Source organism: Hyperoodon ampullatus, assembly GCF_949752795.1.
Source record: "Hyperoodon ampullatus genome assembly, chromosome: 11".
NCBI lineage: Eukaryota > Metazoa > Chordata > Mammalia > Artiodactyla > Ziphiidae > Hyperoodon > Hyperoodon ampullatus.
The window spans coordinates 44,745,190-44,759,216 of NC_136924.1; positions in this window are offsets into that span (position 1 = coordinate 44,745,190).

Consider the following 14,027-nt stretch of genomic DNA (forward strand, 5'->3'; position numbering starts at 1 on the left):
CTGTTGGATGGGAGGGGCAGCCCTGTGACGTGGAAGCTCCCACGCACGTCACCCTGGCTCTGGCGCCCTGCAGGAAGCCCGGCCCAGCTCCCAGCCCCCGTGTTGCACGCTCTTGTTCTGGGACGTCTCTCCCCACTTATCCAATAAATCCCCAGGGCCTTTCCCACTTCCTTGTGTATTCCCAGCAATGAGCCCAAGACAGGGACTTAGCAGTGCTTCATATCATTTAAGGAAGGAGTATCTCCCCACCTCTCAGGAAGGGGTTGTAATTACACTGTGCATCTATGGAGAGGTGAGGCCCAGGCTGTCGATCAGACTGAGGGATCTGACCCAGTAAAACAAAAACATGCCTGTCAAAGCTAAATTGGACCCCAGCCAACAATACCAGGATACCCATGGTTTCCAACAGTACATGGAACATTTGTGAAAGGAGACAAGGAGGAAAGCCTCGATACATTTTTTAAATTAATTCATCCAGGTTTTATTGTCTGACCGTGACAAAATTAAATTAGAAATTGTTAACAGAAAAATATCTGGAAAATCCTCAAATATTTAGAAACTAAACAATATGCTGCTAAAATAACCCCATGGGTCAAAGAAGAAATCACAAAGGAAATTAGAAACTGAAGGAAAATGAAAATACAACACGTCAAATTTTGTACAATGCAGCTGAGTCGGAGCTTACAGAAATTTGTACTTTTAAACACTTATATCAAAAATGAAGAAAGTTCCAAAATTCATTATCTAATTTTTCACCTTAAAAATTTAGAAAAGCACAAATCAAAGTAGAAGAAGAAGAAGGAGGTGGAGGAGGAGAGAGGCAGTAGAGGCGGGCAGGGGTGGGAGAGGAGGAAGAAGACAAAAACAGGAAATAACGAATAGAGAAAAACCAATGAAACCAAGAGGTGTTTTCTGAAAAAACAAATAAAACTGATAAACCTGTAGCTAGACTGATGAAGACAAACAAGAGGGTAGACATAAATTACCAATATCAGGCATGAAAGATGGTTCATCACAATGGATCACACAGACATAAAAAGGATGGTAAGGAAATACCGTGAACAATTTATGCTAATAATTTGACACCTTGGATGAAATGGACAAATCCCATAAAAGATGAAATTACCAAAGTTTATGCAATATTGCTCAATACTGGTGACTTAAATAGCCCTTTAACTATTGAATTTATTGAATTTGTTAAAGCAGATGTACAATGTATGTCTGATACGCCACAAGGCAGGCTGTTCTAGTTAGCGTAGAGTTCAAGCCAAATCAGGTATAAGCCAGAAGGACTTCCCCACACCTCAATATGTGAAAATTTCTTCATCACTCAGGAGCAAAGATGCCACCCTTGACCACACATTACCAAGTTGAATCGATACACAAAAATATAATAAACAATGACCAAGTTGAGTTTTCCCAGAAAAGCAGGGGTGGCTTAACATTTGAAAAATCAATCAGTATGGTTCACTCTCATTAACACCCTAAAACAGAAAAACGACATGATCACTTCAATAGATACAGAAAAAAGCATTTGAGAAAATTCCACACCCAAGCGCGATAAGAACTCTCAGAAAAATAGGAACAGAGGGAACTTCCTCAACTTGATAAAGGGTATCTACCAAAGCTACACCTAACAGCTCAGAGTGGGGAAATGCTCAGCCTTCCACCCTCCCCAGATGGAGGGAAGAAGGCCCCCCTGCACGAAGCCCTGCCCACCAGCGCACGCCTTGAGCGCCAGGCATGACGTCACTCCCACGCTGCGCACTAACGGTCAGCAACCGGCAACCACTCGCAGTTAACAGGCTCGGCGCGCGCAACACCCCCATTGGCCAAGCTCGACCAGGCGTGGGCGCAGGCGCGGGTGCCACAACCCTATTGGCCAAGCTCGAGGGCACGCAGGCGCAGGCTCGGTCACGGCGACCCCATTGGCTGAGGGCGGCGGGAGCGGCGTGCCGCGTGCGGGCGCCTAGGGCGGCGGAGGGCGTGGCGGCGGAGACGAGCGGCGGAGACGAGCGGCCGAGCCATGCTGCGCCTCGCGGGCAAGCTGGTGGCTTTCTTCTGGAGGAGGGCGGAAGAACCCGAGGAGGAGGCCGGGCCGCGGGGGCCCGAGCTCGCAGAAGGTGCCTCGCGGGAAGGGCCGGTACGCGCGGCCTCCTGAGGCCGCCCAGCCGGACAGTGGACCGTGGACTGTGGACGGGCGCGGGGGTGGGGGGGCGGCTGGTGACCTAGTGAGAGCCGCTGAGGCCCTCAAAGCCTGGTTCCTGCGCCTGGTGGGGCGGGGGTGGGGGAGGAGCGTGGTCCGAGCCGGGTCCCAGGGCGTTAGTGTGACGAGATTGGGATTTGAGAGCTTTTGCTTGTTTTCTGACTCGAAGCTGAGGCATGTCTGTCCCGTGATGATCTCTTCTTTGCAGTGTAACTTAAACAGGCCTTCTCATTACGTAATAGCATTTTACGGCTTTTGGGGTCTGTGCCTCCTTGTTTCCGCTTTGTGTTTTCATGCGCCGGGAGCGCCTTGACACGTCGTCCCTGCACGGCTTCCCGTTCTCTCTGTGTCAGCGTCCCTTGCGGTTGCGTGCTTCGACAGCTCTGGAAAGTGTAATCTGGCTGTCTTAAACTGTCGTTTTAGAGTCTCGTGGCCTCCTCCTCCTGTTTTCTTGAAATTATTTTCGAACCCGTCTTCCTGAAGTACAAGCTGTACTTCTGTTTCTGCCACATCGTCCCTCCCTGCACCCAGAATTACACAGTTGCTTTTCCCCAAGGCTCTTCGCATTTCCTCCCAATTCCTCTTTCTATCTGATACTTGAACGCCCGGTAGTGATTCTCTAGTTGCCTTCTCTAACCTCTAAAAGACGAAATTCTCCGCAAGAGAAGCCAGAACATCAGCCGTGGAGTTACTTGTTAAGGCAGCACGCTAAAAGCCATCTCTACCCAGAGTTGTTCACGCCTCTTTAGCTAACTTTGCCACCTGGAGTAAGTCGCTTCATCCGTCCGCACGGATCTTGTCTGTAAAATGTGGCCCTTCAACAACAGTCGGAGTTCCGGCCAGGCTTCCGCGGGCTTCCGTGGCTGGGCCGTGCCCTGGGCACTTGGGTGTCTTCTGTGTCTGAGAAGGAGCAGATGAGGTGCTGTGCAGACTCGGAGCACAGGTTCTGGCCAGGGTCTCTGAGCGGATGAGGGCAGGCCCTGCTCTACTCCAGACTTGCCCCCCAGGCCCAGAACGTCCTCCAGCGCCGGGTTTGGTGAAATCACACAGAATCGCCTGACCGTGCTGCTGGTGGTATTGATAACAGCGGTAATGAGGGTGCACAGTAGCCACTCCCCTGATGCTGCTGTAACGCTAACAGCAATTTACGATGCCCCCAAGCTGTGCCAGCCGCTCAGACGTCTACGCATTGCACGTTTCTGTCACGTAATAACCCTCACACAGCTCTCTCGGACAGAGACTGTAACTGTCCCCGTTTTACAAGTGAGGACAGGCACGGGGTGGTTAAAGACCTAGCCCAGGGTTCCACAAATGGCTGGGGAAGAACTGGCCGTCAGACGCAGATAGCCTCTCCCCACCGAGCCCACTGCCTGTGCCCCTGGGAGGAGCCTGGGTCGTCTGCCTCCAAGACCCTGCTTTCTGAGCCCCCCAGTCTCCAGGGAGGTTCTCAGCCCACAGGGCTCCTAGCCCCGCGGATGCTCTGGGGGACTTAACTGTAGTGTGCACTTGATTTGTGGTCAATATAACCTCTCTGTTTACCCGTCTTAGGTGACACCAAGTTGAAAACTGTCCAGGGTGTCGTGACAAGGTACTGCAGCGATTATGGCATGATTGATGATTTGATCTACTTCTCCAGTGAGGCTTTGACTAGCAAAGTGCTTCTAAATGTTGGACAGGAAGTTATTGCGGTTGTGGAAGAGAATAAGGTGTCGAATGGACTGAAAGCAATCCGGGTAAGGCCTGAGTTCATGAGGAAGCCTCTCTACACCGTGGGCTTCACGCCGCTGTCCTCCTGTTCAGTTACCTCTCAGAGACAACCTGTAGTTTTATGCCATGGAGAGAAACACTGTTACCACTTCTGTATCCACTCTTCTAGTCTTTTTAAAAGGTATTGTTAAAAATAACTATTTGGATCCTTTGTTATCCAGTTAGCAAAGATAATTAATGAACTCTACTATTCAGCAACTGTTTCTTTAGAAAAATTGTTTTTGTACTCTGATTTCCTGGAAGTATAATTGTTAGTCAGAGAGTATGCACATTTAACATTTTAATGGTTATCATCAAATTATCCTTCAGTAACACTGCACTAATTATCCTCAGGGGCAGGATGACACACTTGTTACCCACGTTGGCAAAAGGATGTGGACATTACTGATCTTGGAAATCTGCACCAATCACTTTGAAAAGGGATCTTATAATTTTAATTTGCACTTAAGCCTTAAAGTAGATTACATTTTCACATTTTTTTCTCTGAGTTATTTTAGTGTCCTTTTATCATTTTTTTGTTGGGTTCAACTTTTTAAAATTAAACTTCCTACATTATGGAAATTAGACATTTTTAAGCAAAATTATTATATGAAAGTGTTGCAAGTGTTTCCTCCGAGATCATCTTGTGACTTTGTTTTATAAAGTCTCATTTTATGGGCTTCCCTGGTGGCGCAGTGGTTGTGAGTCCGCCTGCCGATGCAGGGGACACGGGTTCGTGCCCCGGTCCGGGAAGATCCCACATGCCACGGAGCGGCTGAGCCCGTGAGCCATGGCCGCTGAGCCTGCATGTCCGGAGCCTGTGCTCCACAACGGGAGAGGCCACAACAGTGAGAGGCCCGCGTACCGCCAAAAAAAAAAAAAAAGTCTCATTTTATGTAGTTAATATGTCTGTCTTTTCCATGTGACTCTTGGGCTCTGTACGAATCCTTAGAGAGGCTTTTCCCACTTTTCATTAGACATGCACTCAGGTTTTCCTGTGAAAATTGTTTATGGACATTTAAATGTTTAATTTACCTGGAACTTGCTGGATGTACAGACTGAAAGAAGGAGCCAGACGTTTCTTCCCCGGTAGCGCACCAGTCATCCACTGAGTGGTCCACTCTTTCCTACTGAGTGGGAAGGTCCCTTTCTCACACACCAGAATCCCATCTGCCTGGGACCCTGTCTGGACCCTGTCGGTTCCCTGTTGGTTCTGATGCCTGCACGTGGCTCACGTGGCGTGGTTGTATCCTCAGGTGGCAGGCTGGTTTCTCTCTTCCTTTTCTTTGTGGATGGCCTTCTCTGGGCTCTCCCCTCGCTGTTGATAAACGTTAGAGCAATCCTGCTATTTCTCCTCCTTGGCTCAGACTCACCTAGACCAGCACTGAGTGTGTGGATCCATTTAGGTCAAGTGACATGTGGATCATAGCAGGTCTTCTCCAGCTACAAATTATGTCCGTCCACTTACTTAAGCCTCCCTTTGTGTTCTTTTTGTTCACTTCAGTTCTGCAGATTCCTTGTGAAGTTTATTTTTGAGAATTGTAATGTTTTTGTTCCATTATCAATATAATTTTTCTTTGTATTTTCAGATTAATCTTTTTCTTTCCCTCTAGGAAATCTGTTGATTTTTCTGTTATGTAATTTGGTATCTGGCAAACTTACTGAGCTCCACTACTTTTTAAAATGGTCAAGACATACTTTGTTACTATTACATTTTAGTAAGTGCCATCTACCAGCCATGTGTGGCTATTTAAATTTAAGTGTATTAAAATTAAATAAAATTTAGAATTAATTCCTCAGTTTCACGAGCCACATTTCAAGCACTGAATGTAGCTGGTGGCACCAAATTGGATGACGCGAATGTAGAACGTCTGTGTGGTGGCTGAAGGGCCTGCAGGGTTGCTCTGGCCGGGAACGTGCCGCCAGTGCGGAGCAGGCGCTTCCTCCTTGCTCTGCACCTGCACTTGGACTCCTCAGGCCAAGTACTTCCCTTGTTTGTTTTTAGCTTTTCTGGAAGATGCTTGAATCGCTTGATTTACCAACATTTAACAGTATTAACTGACTTCCATTGTGAAAGTTGTGGAATTGGCTCATTTGCTCTACCCTCTGGATTTGTTTGCTCATTTTTTATTCAGGTTTTTTTATTGTGGTAAAATATGCATAACATAAAATTAATTTTAATTTTAATGCCATTCAGTGGCACTAAGTACATTCATGTTGTGCGCTCATACCCACTGTCTATTTTCATAACTTTTCATCATCCCAAATATAAACTCTATACCCATTAAACAATAATCCACTATTCTACTTTCTGTCTCTATAAATTTGACTATCCTGGGTACCTCATGTAAGTGGAATCGTATAATATTAGTCCTTTTGTGTCTGCCTTATTAGACTTAGCATATTATTTTCAAGGCATATCCGTGTAACATGTATCAGAACTTCATTCCTTATTATGGCTAAATAATATTCCATTGTATGTATAGATTACATTTTGTTTCTCCACTCACCTGTTTATGGGCACTTGTGTTGTTTCTACTTTCTGGCTGTTGTGGATAATGCTGCTGTGAAAAGTACTTTCTGAGTCCCAGTTTTCAATTCTTTTGGGTCTATACCTTGGAGTAGAATTGCATGGTCATATGGTAATCCTATATTTAATTTTTTGAGGAACTGCCAAAATTTCCCCAGTGGCTGCACCATTTTACATTCCCACCAGCAGCACAGGGGTTCCAGTTTCTCCACATCTCCACCAACATGCATTATTTTCCATTTTTTTGATAGTAGCCACTCTAGTGGATGTGAAGGGGTGTTTTATTGTGGTTTTGATTTATATTTCCCTAATAATTAGTGATGTTGAGCATCTTTTCATGTGTTTATTGGTCATTTATATATCTTCTTTGGAGAAATGTCTTTTCAGTTCCTTTGCTTATGTTTTAATCAGGTTTATTCTGTTGTTGAGTTGTAGAAGTTTTTTTTAATATATTCTGGATATTAATCCCTTATCAGGTATGTGGTTTACAAATATTTCCTCCCATTCTGTGAACTTTTTAACTTTTTCTTAATGTCAGTAATATTCTTTGATGCACCAAAGTTTTAAATTTTGATGGAGGGCTTCCCTGGTGGCGCAGTGGTTGAGAGTCTGCCTGCCGATGCAGGGGACACGGGTTCGTGCCCCAGTCCGGGAGGACCCCACATGCCGCGGAGCGGCTGGGCCCATGAGCCGTGGCCGCTGAGCCTGCACGTCCGGGGCCTGTGCTCCACAACGGGAGAGGCCATAGCCATGAGAGGCCCACGTACCACCAAAAAAAAAAAAAAAAAATTTGATGGAGTACAATTTATCCTTTTTTAATAGCCTATGCCTTTGATGTCACACTTAAAAAAATCATTAACTAATCCAAGATCATGAAGATTTTCTCCTGTGCTTTCTTCTAAGGGTTTTATAGTTTTAGTTCTTAAATTTAAGTCTTTGACCCACTTCTGAATTAATTTTTGAATATGGTATTGGATGAGGGTTTGACTTCATTCTTTTGCACGCTGAGAGCCAGTCCCACCACCATTTTCTGAGAAGACTGCACAACAGGGAAAACCTTTTCCCTGTTGAAGGGTCTTGGCACCTTTGTTGGCACCTTTGACCATATATGTGAGGGTTTATTTCTGGGCTCTTTATTCTATTTCATTGGTATTTTGTCTGTCTTTGCACTCTTTTAATTACTGTAGCTTTGTAGTAAGGTTTTTTGGGGTTTTTTGTTTTGTTTTGTTTTTTACTTTTTTTTTTTTTTTTTTTTTGCCTGCATTCAGTCTTTGTTGCTGCGCACAGGCTTTTCTCTGGTTGCGGCGAGCGGGGGCTACTCTTCGTTGAGGTGCGTGCGCTTCTCATTGTGGTGGCTTCTCGTTGTGGAGCACGGGCTCTAGTCATGTGGGCTTCAGTAGTTGTGGCACGTGGGCTCAGTAGTTGTGGCTCGCAGGCTCTAGAGCGCAGGCTCAGTCGCTGTGGGGCATGGGCTTAGTTGCCCTGAGGCATATGGGATCTTCCCGGACCAGGGCTTGAACCCATGTCTCCTGCATTGGCAGGTGGATTCTTAACCACTGCGCCACCAGGGAAGCCCTTGTAGTAAGTTTTGAAATCAAAAAGTGTGAGTCCTCCAACTTTGCTCTTCCTTTTCAAGATTGTTTTGGCTATTCAACGTTACTCGAGATTCCATATGAATTCTGGGATGGGTTTTTCTATTTCTGCAAAAACCATCATTGGGATTTTGATAGAGATTGCATTGAATCCATAGATCGCTTTGGGTAGTATTGATGTCTTAATGTTAATCCATGAACCTGAGATGTGTTTCCATTTATTTGTGTCTTCTCTGACTTCTTGCAGCCACATTTTGTAGTTTTCAGTGTACAGGTCTTCCACCTCCTTGGTTAAATTTATTCCTAAGTGTTTTATTCTTTTTGATGCTATCATAAATGGAATTGTTTTCTCAAGTTTCCTTTTTTGAATTGTTCATTGCAAGTGTATAGAAATACGACTGATTTTTGTATATTGATTTCATATGCTGGAACTTTGCTGAATTCGTTTATTAGCTCTAACAGGTGTTTTGTAGATTCTTTAGTGTTTTCTGTATGTAAGATCATGTCATCTATAAATAGATAATTTTCTTCTTCCTTTCCAATTTGGATACTAAAATGTCTCCTTCTTGCCTAATTGCTCTGGCTGGGACTTCCAGTATTCTGTTGAACAGAAGTGGTGAAACAGGCATCCTTGCCTTGTTCCTTATCCTCGGGGGAAAGCTTTCAGTCTCTCACCACTAAGTGTCATGTGAGCTGTGGGTTTTTCATACGTGGCTTTTATCCTATTGAGGAAGTTACAATCTCTTCCTATTGGATTGAGTGTTTTTATCGTGTAAAGGTGTTGAGTTATGTCAGATGCTTTTTCTGTATCAGCTGAGATGATCATATATTTTTTCCTTTGTTCTACCAGTGTGCTGGATGGTACTGACTGATTTTCATTTGTTGAACCACGTTTGCGTTCTCAGGTAAACCCCCCTCCATCGTGGTGTGCAACGCATTTCTTACGCAGCTGCATTCAGTTTGCCAGTATTTCATTGAGGATTTTTGCCTCAGTGTTTATAAGGGGGTCTCGGCCAGAAGTTTGCTTTCCTTGGAGTCCTCAGTATGTCTTAAGTAGCAGTTTGCCTGTCTTGCAGGTGGAAGCCGTCTCAGATAAATGGGAAGACAACAGCAAGAGCCACGGCAGAGGGCTCTCCGACTCCAGCCCCCGAGTGCTGGTCGGCTGCGTGACCTCGCTGATGGGCGGCGCCGGCTACATCAACCAGACCACATACTTCTCCCTGGAGAGTGTGTGTGAAGGTACGCGGGATGCGTTTCTGCTTCATGTTTAAAATTAGGTTTTGTGGGGTTTTTTTTAAATGTTCATAACGAGATTTGAGATGGACCAGGGCCCGGTTTTCATCTGCCAGGTCCTCAGAGTGTTGCCCTTAAAGCCTCTGCCCAGCATCTGGTTCCTCCTATCTGGATCTCATCCCAGGACTCTGACATCCCACCCCACCCCCCACCCCACACCACCCTGAGGCTGGAGCTCTTTACCCCAGATGCCCGCCTGCTCTGCCCCCAGGCCTGCCCTGTATGGACCAGCCAGCCTTGCCCTTTCCCTTCTGGTCTGTTTGAGCACTGGCTTTGCCGCGGGTGCTCTCTAGCTGGGTTGCCTTTGTGCATCTGTCAGTCTGCTTGAAACACCCGCCGACCCGGAAGCCGGTGCTTCAGGAGCTTTGCCTCCAGTGGTGGTGTGCCGCGGCCCGTGGTGCAGCGCGGCCCCGCTGTTGAGTAGCAGTGTCCGCAGGTGGTTGGGCTGCTGTGTGCTCGTCACCAGCTTTCTTGAGAAACAGACTCCATATTTCATTAGGCACTGTTGTTTCTTGAGCTTAACTGCTGCAAAAATGTTTATTACAAAACAACCAAGAGGTTATCACCGGTTGTGGCTACACCGTGTGCCGCGCCCAACCTGTCCAGACCACTCTTTCCCGCTTCACGTCAGGACGGCTTGGCTGCCACCTCACGTCACTGCCCCTGCCATTTCCCCGCTTTCCCGGCCACCCTACCAGCTCCCTGGCACACTGAGGGGCTCCCCCTCCTGAGCTGGGATGCCCATAGCCGCCCAGGCCTCAGGTCTGAGCATATCTCCCTGTGTCACCGTGCACCCTGGGTGTCCCTGATGGGGAGGGTACTCACAGTGTCTGCAACGAGCTGGCAGAGGAGTGTCACATGTACCCGCACCTTCTGGAGCCAGGGCTGCGGGTGGAGGGCTGCCATTCTGCCCACTTTGTTGCAGTTGTTGATGACACTTTGTTACGTTTTTCTTTGTAAGAACTTTGGGGAGTATCTGAAATCAGATGGGGTCCTGAGACTGTGCAGACCAGGTCCCCTGCCCTTGCCTTGTAGGCAGGAAGACAGGTTGGCCTGTAACAGCCTCTGCTCCGTTGGCGCGGGTAAATCTGGGGGAGAATCCAAGGGGGATACGCTGGTTCCTAACGGGAGCAGAGGGCACCTCTCTGAGCCGGTCGTGTGTCTCAGAACAGAGACATAACTGCAGAGTGAGTTGTACACTTTGATGTTGCCTCACCAAGTAACATGCCCGGTTTCCCTGCCTTGGAGGTTTCAAGCCTTGCAAGGGGGACTGGGTGGAGGCCAAGTACTGGATCCGGCCGGGCACGTGGAGGAGTGAGGCCATCTCGGTGAAGCCACTGAGGTACAAGCGCGTGGACCGGGTAGGTGCTGAGCCTCGAGCAGCCCGGGGTCCTGGGTGCGATGGGAGGTCAGGATAATTGAGGGTCCGTCTCGGGCAGAGAAGACCCTGATGTCTTACTGAGATCGCCGGTGGCCGGCCTGCACACTCACATAGTTAAATTCTAGGTCACGAAGGGACGAGGAGTGTTAAAGCATCTGATGGTGGGGATGCGTGCAGTGGGGTGTGGGCTCTGCCCTCGCTCGTAGCAACGGCTGCGGTCTGGGGAGCGGGGACTGGACCAGAGGAGGGAATCGAGGTTGCGGGTGGAGGTGGAGGTGTGTGCTGGGCCTCGCTCCCTGCCCAGCCGGTCCCACTGGGGGCGTTGCTCCTCCTCCGAGATCAGACCTGAGCCTCGCTGGCTGCGGCGGCCCCGTGCACACTGCCAGCCCCTGGTGCTGTGCTTGCAGGTCTGCGTGTCCAGCCTCTGTGGGAGGAACGGGGTGATCAACGACTACATCTTTTTCACCCTGGACTCCCTGACGCTCCCGGAAGGCTACGTGCCACAGAGGCACGACGTGGTCAGCGCGGTGGTGGTGGAGAGCAGCCAGTCGTGCTACATGTGGAGGGCCCTGTGCGTGGCCCCAGTGCAGAGGCGGTGAGGAGGCGGCGGCTCGGGGGACGGGGGCCTGGGGTGCATCTGAGAGCCCGTTTAACAAGGCAGGTAGCAGACCGTCCAGGTCCTGAGCTGGCAGGGCTGGAAGGAGGGCTCTCCCGGGGATTGGGGGTCCTCACAGTCGCCTGAAGGCTGAGTGAAAAGTGAGGGAAAAGCTGCCTCTTGATCCTTAGTCTCATGTTGATGATCTTCGTATTTTCATGGATTTTGTGTGTCGTGTCCTTTCACACGTCGGCATTTTGTAGAACACGTTGGACGTGGGCAGCTCTTTTTTTACTTTGGCGATGCCAGTTGCGTCATGCATGCAGGATCTAGTTCCCCAACCCGGGATCGAACCCGGGCCCCCTGCATTGGGCACGTGGAGTCTTACTCACTGGACCACCAGGGAAGTCCTGGTTGGTTCTTAAAATTACTGAATTTCCTGTATCTGGTTCTTCCTTCTGTGCGCCCGTGACTTCCTGCCTCTGACACGCGTGTTTCTGCAACAGGACAGGCCCTCCCGAGCTCCCGCCCGTCTCTGCTGCTCTTTCTCCGTAGTGCTCGTCTCAGGGAGCTCGTTACATGGTTTCTGAAGTCATTCTGTTTATTGTCTGATCTCCTCAGCGGAGCAGGTTGCTTGCAGGGAGGAGTGTCTCATGAGCCACAGGGCAGGCAGGCAGGGGAGCCCCGTCTCAGGAGGGCTGAGCTGCCCGGCACAGCTGGGAGGGATGTGCTGGGGGTGGGGTGTGGGCAGAAGGGGAACATGGTGAGGTGGGCCCTGCCGTGTCCAGACTGCCTGGTGGACACGTCCTCCTGCCCCACGGGACCTGCCCTCCTTTTGGAGAATGACTGCCCGTCCTCGGAACAGTGAAGTGTGGGAGATGCATACCCTCGCCTCCTCCACCGGGAAGGCCCAGGAGGCCCGGGAGTTCTGGCTTCAGTCTGTCTGATGGGCCCAGGGGTGTGCGGACGTGAGGCCAAGCAGGCACTTGTTTGCCAGGCATCTGTGCCGGGGTCTTGGAGGCCGAACCGGGGCCTTGGCTCCCTGCCGGCTCTGTGATCCTGCTGGCCATCGGCCACCTGGAGCAGGAGCTGGCGGCCCTGCCCACATTAGGTATCGTCACTCGGAACCTTGTGCCACTTTAAGGAAGCGGGCTTCCTGATTGTTGTCTTCACAGCACAGTAACTGGGCTCCTGACGGCCGTGGGCAGGGGCGGATCGTGGGAGGGCAGCCAGGACTGGTGCAAACTGACCATCTGAGAGAAACAGCTGCTGTCTTGCCCTCAGGGCCAGTGTGTTGGTCGGAAGGGAGGCTGGGTCCCTGTTGTCCTGTCTGTCTGATTCTTCGCAGCACTTCCCTTAACCTGCTCTGTGACTCACCGTGTTTCCAGGGGACCCGCGTCTGCCAAATGGAGCGGGTGGGGGCAGGAGCGGAGGGCTCCCTGGCCGTGGGTGGTGAGCTTCGGGTGAGCCTCCCCGGGGGGCCTGGCTGCAGTGGACTCTGGCCCCTCCAGTGAGGAGAGCTGGTCCCCGGAAGGGTGACCAATCAGGCACTTACCCCAAGCTCCACGCGTCTGCCTCGAGCGGCTGTCTTCACGGGGCCAGGGAAGTCGTCACACCTTCATTTTCAGACACTGGCCGTGAGCCAACCCCAGCTCCTGTGCAGCCCCTCATCATCCCCCCGTCAGTGCGGGGCTGGGGGGAGCGGTGGAGGGGTCTCTGGCCCGGTAAGCAGTCAGGCCCCGCGTCCTGTCCGCCCAGCAGATGCCCCGCATGCTGTGGCCCCTGTGCTGCATCCTGACCGTGGTTTCCTCCCGGTTTAAAGGAGCCAGCTGTCCTGGCTCCACGGTGTTAGTCCCAAGTGAAGGATGCCGCCCTGTACTCAGACACACCATCCGGCTGCCCGCTCAAGGGTCTGAAGGACAGCGAAGTGTTGTGTGCGAAGCAGGGCCCTGCACTCCTCCGGGCCAGGCCTGTAGCAGCGTCCAGCATCCCCGCTCCAGGCTCCGGGTGGGTTCCGCCCAGAACCCGCAGGTGGCTCCTGACTCCTGTCTTGGTGCTCCTCTGCCTGTCCATAAGCTGCTACGGCTGGCCATCTGCAAGGACAGATGACCGCTCCCACGACCACCCCAGGCTGGGGCTGAGGCATGGCTGCACGATCTCGGGGCGGCCCCGGCCATGTGGATGAGGAGAGGAAGGTGGGGAGCGGGTGGCGGGCAGGGGCGTGTGGCCAGCAGGGAGTTAAGGGGGGCTGGCTGAGAGGGCATGGCTGCTGTGGTAGAGGGTGTCTCTGGGTGGGTGTGTGGACAGGGACCAGGTGTGAAGGAGACTGTTTCCGGGTGGCACTGCGGGAGGGTCAGGGAGGGGAGGCAGGAGCTGAGGGTGAGTGGTGGGCACAGCGCCTGGGCTTCATGGCAGCATCAGGAGGACAAAGGGGGACGAATGGTCCCTTCTCACGGGAGGGTGGAATCTGCTCATTTTCTAAAGATAAAAATTCTCATTTAATTAGTTTCAAATATTTTGAAGCCACACTCTTTTTCCAAACGAAAGCTTAGTAGTGGATCCCTGACGAGCAGAGCCCCTTGCGGCAGCCGGGGAGGGTCTGGGGAGGAGCCCTGAGCACCCTTCCCTCTGACCAGGGCTGGGGGGTGCAGGGGGTGAGGGGTCCCGGGCCTCTGGGGGATGCG